This window comes from Saimiri boliviensis, chromosome 11, assembly GCF_048565385.1.
Source record: "Saimiri boliviensis isolate mSaiBol1 chromosome 11, mSaiBol1.pri, whole genome shotgun sequence".
Taxonomy (NCBI): Eukaryota; Metazoa; Chordata; class Mammalia; order Primates; family Cebidae; genus Saimiri; species Saimiri boliviensis.
In genome coordinates, this window is record NC_133459.1 from 5,616,580 (window position 1) to 5,627,144 (window position 10,565).

A 10,565-nucleotide genomic window follows, 5' to 3' on the forward strand; every position below is an offset into this window, starting at 1 on the left:
CCCTGGGATATGCGGTGTGTAGATGCTATCTGTGACTCACGAAGGCAGAGAATGTTTTATCAGTCACTCCACAGCTCTGACTCTAAGATAAAGTCTCCACGAGTTAGGAGGTAAGTACATTACTGCCTACATTACTGTCCCCCCAGAGAAAAACATCCGTTAAGGGGCCACAGCACTGGTCCCCTTCCCAGTTGTAGTAATGCTCGCATGTCCCTTAACCAGCAGAGGGCAGACTTGTGGTCCCAATGAACAGAAGTGTGGAAAGAAACTGAACTTGAAGGTTTAGAACAGGGAAGGGGGAAGGTTTTGGGAAAATGGCGCCCCCATCACCTGCTGGTGCAGAGGCAGGGCTGTTTTGTGGACAATGTCTCTGGGTCCTTCCTCCCTCCCTCCCTCCCTCCCTCCCTCCTTCCTTCCTTCCTGCCTTCCTTCCTTTCTCCCTCCTTCCTTTCCTCCCTCCCTCCCTCCTTCCTTCCTTTCTTTTCTCGGAGTTTCGCTCTTGTTGCCCAGGCTGAAATGCAATGGAGCGATCTCAGCTCACTTCAACCTCTGCCTCCTGGGTTCAAGCAATTCTCCTGCCTCAGCCTCCTGAGTAGCTGAGATTACAGGCACGCACCACCACACCTGGCTAATTTTTTTTTTTTTTTTTTTTTTTTTTAGTAGAAATGGGTTTCACCATGTTAGCCAGGCTGGTCTCGAACTCCTGACCTCAGGTGATCCACCCACCTTAGCCTCCCAAAGCCTTGGGATTACAGGCATGAGCCACAGTGCCTGGCCTCTTTGGTTCTTTTCAAAAGTGCACGACCTCCTTCCAGAAGGCTCATAATAAGCAGACATACGACCTTAGATCTGTTTTCCCAGTCCTGGTGTATCGTCTTATTTTATTTTATTTTATTTTTTTGAGATGGAATTTTGCTCTTGTTACCCAGGCTGGAGTGCAATGGCACGATCTCGGCTCACCGCAACCTCTGCCTCCTGGGTTCAGGCAATTCTCCTGCCTCAGCCTCCTGAGTAGCTGGGATTACAGGCACGTGCCACCATGCCCAGCTAATATTTTGTATTTTTAGTAGAGACGGGGTTTCACCATGTTAACCAGGATGGTCTCGATCTCTTGACCTCGTGATCCACCCGCCTCAGCCTCCCAAAGTGCTGGGATTACAGGCTTGAGCCACCGTGCCTGGTCTTTTTTTTTTTTTTTTTTTTTGAGACAGAGTCTTGCTCTGTCGTCCAGACTGGAGTGCAGTGGCATGATCTTGGCTCACTGCAACCTCCGCCTCCCAGGTTCAAACAATTCCCTGCCTCAGCCTCCCAAGCAGCTGGGATTACAGTTGCCCACCACCACACCCAGCTAGTTTTTGTGTTTTTAGTAGAGATGGGGTTTCACCATCTTGACCAGGCTGGTCTTGAACTCCTGACCTGGTGATCCACCTGCCTTGGGCTTCCAAAGTGCTGGGATTACAGGCGTGAGCCACCATGACTGGCTAGCTTTTTGTATTTTTTGTATTTTTTTTGAAGAAGGGTCCCACTCTGTCACTCTGTCAGGCTGGAATGTAATGGTGTGATCTTGGGTACTGCGACCTCCACCTCCTGGGCTCAAGCAATCCTCCCATCTCAGCCTCCTGAGCAGCTGGGACTACAGGCACATGCCTCCACACCTGGCTAATTTTTGTATTTTGTGTAGAGACAGGGTCTTGCTATGTTGGCCAGGCTGGTCTCAAACTCCTGGGCTCAAGCAATCTGTCTGTCTTGGCCTCCCAAAGTGCTGGGATTACAGGCATGAGCCACCGTGCCCGGCCTACTCCTGGTTTTCTATTGTGAAGCTGATCCTTGGCCTGAAAATATTCTAGGAGCAAAACCCGTTTCTGCCATGTGGGACACCATCAAGGAGAGGGTTTTTCTCTGCATCTTCATTTTCAGTAGGTACTCAGGGGCTCAGAGCCACAGCTGCAAAGTCAGACCATGTGCTCAGGCCTCAGCATGCTACATGAGGCCGCAGCACGCTGCTGGAAGCGGGATGCTGAATCCAGAAGGTGATGGATGGATTAACATGAGCAAAGTCACTCAGGTTTTTACTTCACGAAAAAGGAAATTACCAAGAGAATCTTCAGCCAAAATCCTGTCCAGACTGAAACTCTGATGAACTTACCCAAATCTTCCCTTTCACAGGCTTACCTGCGTGACACTTCCGGGAAGATTCCACGAAAGCCACAGCTTCTCCAAGTTCATTGTTTCCTGGAGAAACAGGCTTTCACCCACCACCTGGCCCTCTGCAGCTTGTAAGAGATGTGTGTGACAAAGTCACGTTAATCACGATACGCTGTTCAAGCAGAGGCTGTCCATGTTACCAACAGTATCTTAGTAGAGTCAAGAGTTTTCTTTTTAAATTTTTAATTTAATTTTTGAATAAAGATGGGGTCTCACAAGGTTGCTGCAGCTCGTCTTGAACTCCTGGCCTCAAGTGATCTTCTCCTACCTTGGGCCTCCCATGGTGCTGGGATTACAGGTGTGAGCCACTACACCCAGCCTCAAGCATTTTCTTTCTATTTTTTATTTTTTTGAGACGGAGTTTCGCTCTTGTTACCCAGGCTGGAGTGCAATGGCGCGATCTCGGCTCACCGCAACCTCCGCCTCCTGGGTTCAGGCAATTCTCCTGCCTCAGCCTCCTGAGTAGCTGGGATTACAGGCACGAGCCACCATGCCCAGCTAATTTTTTGTATTTTTAGTAGAGACGGGGTTTCACCATGTCGACCAGGATGGTCTCGAACTCTCGACCTCGTGATCCACCCGCCTCGGCCTCCCAAAGTGCTGGGATTACAGGCTTGAGCCACCGCGCCCGGCTTCTTTCTCTTTTTAAATTTATTTATTTATTTTATTTCTCACTCTAGAGTGGCCCACACTGGAGTGCAACGTGGCACGATCTCAGCCCACTGCAAACTCCACCTCCCAAATTTAAGCAATTCTCCTGCCTCAGCCTCCTGTGTGGCTGGGATTACAGGCACACACCACAACACTATTTTTGATAGAGATGGGGTTTTTCCACGTTGGCGAGGCTAGTTTTGAATTCCTGACCTCAGGTGATCCACCCGTCATGGCCTTTCAAAGTGCTGGGATTACAGGCATGAGCCACTGTGCCTGGCCTCCTTCAAGCTTTTTGAAAATTTCTTCTGAATAGGGGTGGTAGAAGGTGGTATTGAAGCATTTCTCTTCTACCTCTTCTGTCCTCCTCACTCTCAAATATGTCTGATTATATTGAAAGTTTAGAGTTGTTGCTGAGCCTAGTGTGATGGTCACTGGGGAGAGTCCCGAGAATGACATAGATGCTGTTTCTTCAATGAAGGCAGAGGGGAGTTCTCACTCCAAGCAATGAGCTTACTCTAGAAACAGCCTATCTGTTGGATTCCTGCATTTCATATGAGGTTTGAGTAACTAGTTCCTTGCAAACAATGTGAAAAGACAAAAGTTTCAAGGTTTAGAATCACCATGGCAACGCCCCAGATTCCCTGCCATGCCCAGGTCTTGGAGTGGTAGGAATTGCTCAAGCAATTTTTCTGAAATTGGCCAAAGCTTCAAGACCTACAGGGTTTCCCATTTGGTGCTCAGAATGTAATTTTTTTTTGAGACAGAGTCTCAGAGTCTCGCTCCATTGCCCAGGCTGGAGTGCTGTGGCACGATCTCGGCTCATTGCAATCTCTGCCTCCCTCCCAGATTCAAATGATTCTCCTGTCTCAGCCTCCTGACTAGCTGGGACTATAGGCATGTGCCATCATGCTTGGCTAATTTTCTTTTCTTTTCTTTTTTTTTGTATTTATAGTAGAGATGGGGTTTCACCATCTTAGCCAGGATGCTCTCGATCTCCTGATCCTCCTGCTTCAGCATCACAAAGTGAAATGTGAATTTTTACAGCTGCCAGGGTGAAGTCTGCTGTTCTATGGGTATAGTGGGTTGAAACCTGGCTCCCAAAAGTGATGTCCAAGTCCTAACCCCCAGAACATGAGAAAGTGACTTTATTTGGAGAAAGGTCTTTGCAGATGTAATGAAGAATCTTGAGATCATCTTGGATTTAGGATGGACTCTAGATCCACTGGCAGGTGTCCTTATGAGAAAAAGGTAGAGGGAGATTTGAGACACAGACACAGGGAAGTGGGCCGTGAGAAGACAGAGGTGAAGACTGAGGTGAAGCAGCCACAGGCCAACAAATCACTGATACTGGAAGAAGCAAGAAAGGAGTCTGTCCTAGGGTCTTCAAAGGGAGCCTGGATCTGCTGGCACCCAGATTTTGGACTTCTGACCTCCAGAGCTGGAAAAAAATAAATTTCTGTTGTTTTAAACTAGCAAGTTTGTTACAGCATGCTCAGGAAACTAATACTCTGGGTGATTCTGCTCCTCTACCCCATGCCTCTCCATGCTTGGGTTGAAGCAGAGGAGAGTGCTTTCCCCTTGCCTGAACAACACTTTTTTTCTTGAGAAAAGAAAGGAAAACCTAAGGGTAAAGCAGTTTTTGGAAGGGTTCCTCAGACAGCCAGATCATCAGCATCAACCCTGGGATGAGTGGGCTGTGCTTGGGCTGCAAGTGTTCATCCTAGGGAATCCTGAGAGAGTCATTCTCCCTAACAATAGCTCTGGGACTGGCTCTGTATTAGTCTGTTCTTGCATTGCTGTAAAGAACTGCCTGAGACTGGGCCATTTATAAAGAAAAGAGTTAATTTGGCTGGCGGTTGGTTCCACAGGTTGTACAGGAAGCATGGTTGGGGAGGCCTCAGGAAACTTACAATCGTGGCAGAAAGCGAAGAGGAGGCAGACATGTCCCACGTGGCTGGAGCAGGAGGAAGAGAGAGCAAAGTGCTACACACATTAAACAACCAGATATCACGAGAACTCACTCATTCTCACCTGAACAGCAAGAGGGAAGTTTCCCCCATGGTCCAATCACCTCCTACCAGGCCCCTCTTCCAATATTGGGGATTATAATTTGACATGAGACTGGGTAGTGCCACAAATCCAAACCGTATCGGGGTCCTTTTCCACCCCGCCTCTGTCCCCCCCTCTACCTGAAGCTCATTCGAAAGCCAGTTTCCATTGCTGCTATTCCTTCCTCACTTTGGTCAGAATCCTCTTTTTGTGGTATCATAAATGGTTTCCATGGAAACAAAAGGTTGGGATAGAATAGTGCCAACATGCATGTAAACTTCAGAATTAAACAAGGGCTGTTGTTTTCGCCGGTCGTGGAGTTCCGATCCTTCCGAACATGTCACCGGGGACTTTGGAATGTGTATCCATAACTCCCTGATTCTCAACCACATTCCAGCCTGCCTGACTAATGAGGCATGGAGCGACCCGGGAACACCCCCCTCCTCATGTACCACATTCTTCAGGCTTTCTCTTAGTTTTGGCATGTGCATGTAAATGTCAACAGGTGAGGTGAGATTTGCTGTAAAGAAGCAGATGGTCCCACAGGGTAGGCTGTGGGAGAGATGGAAATTCTAGCAGGAGATATCACAGCCAAAGAGTAGCAGTCTAGGCGTATCATTTGTTTAGTGCATCAGAAGCAGTGAGTCGAGGAGGACAAGGGGACCCGAGGCGAGGCAGTTGCCCTCACGACCAGAGTGTACACCTGCTTCCTGCCAGAACCAAGGACATCACGACCGACGTGCACAGACTTCTTCAAGGTCGTTTAGTCATTGGCAAAAACAGGCCTTCACCCATCCTTGAACTGGGTCCAGCTAACTGAGATGCGCCCCTGCAGAGGAGCCCACGGGGAGGTTCTGAGTCCCTGACACGCTGCACCTTTGCAAGAGACGCTGCCTGAGAGTTCTTATTTCCAAGTAAGTGGGGTGGCCATATTATCACCCAGACTAGAACTCTTTTTTTTTTTGTTTTGAGACGGAGTTTCGCTCTTGTTACCCAGGCTGGAGTGCAATGGCGCAATCTCGGCTCACCGCAACCTCCGCCTCCTGGGTTCAGGCAATTCTCCTGCCTCAGCCTCCTGAGTAGCTGGGATTACAGGCACGCGCCACCATGCCCAGCTAATTTTTTGTATTTTTAGTAGAGATGGGGTTTCACCATGTTTACCAGGATGGTCTCGATCTCTTGACCTCGTGATCCACCCGCCTCAGCCTCCCAAAGTGCTGGGATTACAGGCTTGAGCCACCGCGCCCGGCCCAGACTAGGACTCTTTCAGAGTGAGAATCTCGTCTGTCCCTGGAGAAGAGAGACATCTGGTAACCCTATCTTTATTTTATTTTATTTTATTTTATTTTATTTTTTTTGAGATGGAGTCTTGCTCTGTTGCTCAGGCTGGAGCGCAGTGGTGCGATCTCAGCTTACTGCAACCTCCGCCTCCTGGGTAGAATTGATTTTCCTGCCTCAGCCTTCCAAGTAGCTGGGACTACACCAGCCACCATGCCTAGCTATTTATTTATTTATTTATTTAGAGACAGAGTCATGCTCTGTCGCCCAGGCTGGAGTGCAATGGCACTGTCTTGCCTCACTGCAACCTCCGCCTCTCGGGTTCAAGTGATTCTCCTGCCCTGGAAAATTTCAGCATCCCAGGCTGGGCATGGTGGCTAATGCCTGTAATCCTAGCACTTCGGGAGGCCGAGGTGGGCAGATTGCTTGAGTTTAAGAATTTGAGACCAGGCTGGCCAACATGGCAAAACCCTGTCTCTACTAAAAATACAAAAATTAGTTGGGTGTGGTGGTGCATGCCTGTAATCACAGCTACTTGGGAGGCCAAGGCAGGAGAATTGCTTGAAACTGGAAGGCAGAGGTTGCAGTGAGTCAAGATCGTGCCACTGCACTCCAGCCTGGGCGACGGTGTGAGACTCCATCTCAAAATGATAAAAATAAATAAATAAATAAATAAATAAAAATAAAATGTCTTGTTCTCTTTTTTCCTCCAGTGCCCAGATCAGTGCCTGATATACGCTTGGCACATGATAACGACTTGTGAAATTCATGAAGGAATTTGGATGTTTAGGGGGTGTTTAGGATCCATCGCTTTTAGGGAAGATTCTCTGGCTGATGTGTGAGCGCCCTGACCTCTTCGCCTGTGTCCAGCCCCCTTGCAATGCTTCTCTAAGGTTGGCCTATATTTCGCTTAATTCAGTGGCTCTCAACTGGGGGCGCTCTTCCCCTTGCAGGGGACATTTGGCAATAAATGGGGACATTTTTGGTTCTCACCAGGGAGGGGAGAGGTAATACTGGCATCTAGTGGGTAGAGGCCTGAGATCCTGCTATTAATAAATAACCTATCTCAGGCCAGGCATGGCGGCTCACGCCTGTAATCCCAGCACTTTGAGAGGACAAGGTAGGCGGATCACCTGGGGTCAGAAGTTTGAGACAAGCCTGGCAAACATGGTGAAACCCTGTCTCTATTAAAAATACCAAAATTAGCCAGGCATGGTGGTGAACACCCATAATCCCAGGTACTCCAGAGGCTGAGGCTGGAGTATCGCTTGAACCTGGGAGGTGGAGGTTGCAATGAGCCGAGATCACACCATTGGACTCCATCATGGGCAAGAGGAGCAAAACTCCGTCTCAAAAATAAATAAATAAATAAATAAATACATACATACATACCCTATGTCATGGACAGCTTCCCCTAACAAAAATTAACTGGACAGATGTCAACTGTGCTAAGGTTGAGAACCCTGGTCTATCCTTATCATATTAGGAGTGATCTAGGCTGCATTTAATAAGAGGGAAGTCTTTTGAGGGGCTGTTATGGATTGAATTGGGTTCCCCCAATTCATATGTTGAAGGCAAGTCCTATCCCCAGGACCTCAGAATGTGTCTGTATTTGGAGATAGAGCCTTTGAAGTAATTTAATTAAAATGAAATCATTAGGCTGGGCACAGTGGCTCACGCCTGTAGTCCCAGCTACTCGGGAGCCTGAGGCAGGAGAATCACTTAAACCTGGGAGGTGGAGGTTGCCGTGAGCGGAGATCGCACCGCTGCACTCCAGCCAGGGCAACAAGAGTGAAACTTCATCTCGGAAAAAAAAAAAGTCATTAGGGTGGGGTCCTAATCCAATGGGACTGGTGTCCTTTTAAAGGGGAAGTTTGAATACAGATGCACACAGAGGGAAAACGGTGTGAAGATGCAGGAAGGAGACTCCCACCTTAGGGCCTTGATGAGGTGTCTGCAAGTCGAAGGATGTCCAGGCAACCTCTGCAAGCCACAGAGACAAGGAAGGATCCTCCCTTAGAGCTGCCAGGGAAAGCGGGGTCTTCGGGATGCCTGGGTTTAGATTTCAAGCCTCTAGAACTATGAGAGAACATATATGACAATCTCTGTCACCCAGGCTGGAGTAGAGTGGCATGATCCTAGCTCACTGTAGCCTCGACCTCCTGGGGTCAAGCAATGCTCCCACCTCAGCCTCCTAAGTAGCAGGGACTATAGGCACATATCACTATGCCTGTAATTTTTATTTATTTATTTATTTATTTTTTTTGTATTTTTCTTGGAGTTGGGGGTTTCACTATGTTGCCCAGACTCAAACTCCTAGCCTCAAATGATCCTCCTGCCTTGGCCTCCCTAAGTGCTGGGGTTACAGGTGTGAGTCACTGTCCCCACTGAGATTCCTGTTGCTTTAAGCCACTCAGACTTTGGTACTTAGGGCAGCTGGAGCAAACTAAAGCCAGGGCAGAGCCAGGGCTAAATCCAAACTTGATACTAATGGGCTCTGTACCCTGTAATGATTAAGGCTTCTTGGAAAAGGAAAGGGTCTTACAAGGATAGTGGTTAGATCCTCCTGTGGGAGGAGAGACCAGAATATTGAGTCTGTTGGCCATCATGAGACTCAGGACCTGGAGTTGGCCAAGAACACTTGGTATAATAAATGTTCACAGCCACCAGTCACCAAAGCCTTTCATGGGTAAATGACCCCAGCACAAAGTGTTTTTTGCTAATATTAACTTTGGTTCTATTTCAGATCAATAAAGGCAAAAACCAGGAGATCCCATAAATCCTGCTGAGCCTGTCATACCTGTCAAATTATGCCCAGATAAAGCTTCTGGTGGCTAATGACATGGCCATCACCCAGCGTGGATGTGGGCAGGCGGGGGCTCTCCGAGAGCATCTGGTCTGCCGTGGAGACACTTGTCACGGAGTATCAGCTGGAGGCTCTGTGGCTGTAATGGAGAGTGACGCTTTGAACGTGATTATCTCCCCCATAAAGAAATAAATAAATAATAAGGATAATTTAAAAATAAACAAAGATCTAGATTTGCAGGCTACTTACTGTCCCAGGACCAAGATTAATGGCCAGTGGCAAATTTGCGTGAAGATCTTCTGTAGCCCGATTAGCCATGCTGGGAGTCCAGAGAGATAATGTCTTTTCACATATAAAAGATCCTATTGATTTCCTGTTAGTATTATCCTGAAAATGTGCAGTGTATATCTATGAAGCAGAGACAATCTTCCATCACTTGTTTTATGGGAAGAGAATGGTTATTGTATCTCTTCCCATAAAATATAATCTCTTTTTCTCTTCCAAAATCTACTCATCCCTCTGGGAATTTCCACTTGTAATCTGTGGAAGTGAATTGATTTTTTTATTTTATTTTATTTTTTTGCATGTGCCAGTATTTTTATATTTGGCTTCTCTACATTTTCTCATTGTTCTCTGGAGTCTGGCTTTTCTAGATTGTTATTTGAGCTTGTCTAAAAATAAGTTAAAAAAAAAAATCAGGCCGGGCGCGGTGGCTCAAGCCTGTAATCCCAGCACTTTGGGAGGCCGAGGCGGGCAGATCACGAGGTCAAGAGATCGAGACCATCCTGGTCAACATGGTGAAACCCCGTCTCTACTAAAAATACAAAAAAAAAAAAAAAAAAAAAATTAGCTGGGCATGGTGGCGCGTGCCTGTAATCCCTGCTACCCAGGAGGCTGAGGCAGGAGAATTGCCTGAACCCAGGAGGCGGAGGTTGCAGTGAGCCAAGATCGCGCCATTGCACTCCAGCCTGGGTAACAAGAGCGAAACTCTGTCCCCACCGAAAAAAAAAAAAAAAAAAAAAAGTCAGTCCTAATGAAACACGAACAGCCATGGACACCACAGTGGGTGTCAGGTACCCGTGATGGCGCCCCACCTTTCTCCCCCATCGGGGGGTTGGCGTTCGTAAGTTCCTAGGAGGGCTTCGGAGGCAGTAAGGTTGCCCATTGGATTCTAGCAGGATGCAGATGAGAAATACCAAGTCACTGAATGAAGGAAGTGGTCTTCCCGCTGACTGGGGTTTTCAGCATTGTGTCTGGGCATTTCTTCAGGATCAATTAAGATGCAAGGGCAGAGTCCTGCTTATTGAAATTTCATGCCCTGAGTAGCAGCTTCCTAAGCTAATGAGCTTGGCTGAGAAGACCCCAGCAATAGAGCCCTGTCCAGACCTTACATAGAGACCTTTGCAAACTTGAGCTCTAGCTAGGAAGCCAGTCCTTGTGGTTCTACCCTGCACCTCTTTATCAAGGTGGCTCCCTCTCAATTCTCCTTCCTACAACCGCCCCACGCTTTGAGGTCCAACCCCTCCCAAACCCGTTCCACACTTTCCACCCGCCACCAGTCTCTCTGTCTTCC

At 47.8% G+C, this 10,565-nt stretch overlaps 1 long non-coding RNA gene across 2 annotated transcripts; it reads left to right on the forward strand.

The window, feature by feature from the left end:
- Positions 1-5,308: 5,308 nt before the first annotated feature.
- LOC120366104 (uncharacterized) lies at positions 5,309-9,236 on the forward strand. Of its 2 annotated transcripts, none has more exons than XR_005580858.1 (2): positions 5,309-5,413; positions 8,933-9,236. It is a non-coding gene; the product is annotated as an uncharacterized LOC120366104 (long non-coding RNA). The 2 variants fall into 2 exon arrangements; XR_005580857.1 differs by lacking the exon at positions 5,309-5,413 and adding an exon at positions 6,995-7,079.
- Positions 9,237-10,565: the final 1,329 nt, after the last annotated feature.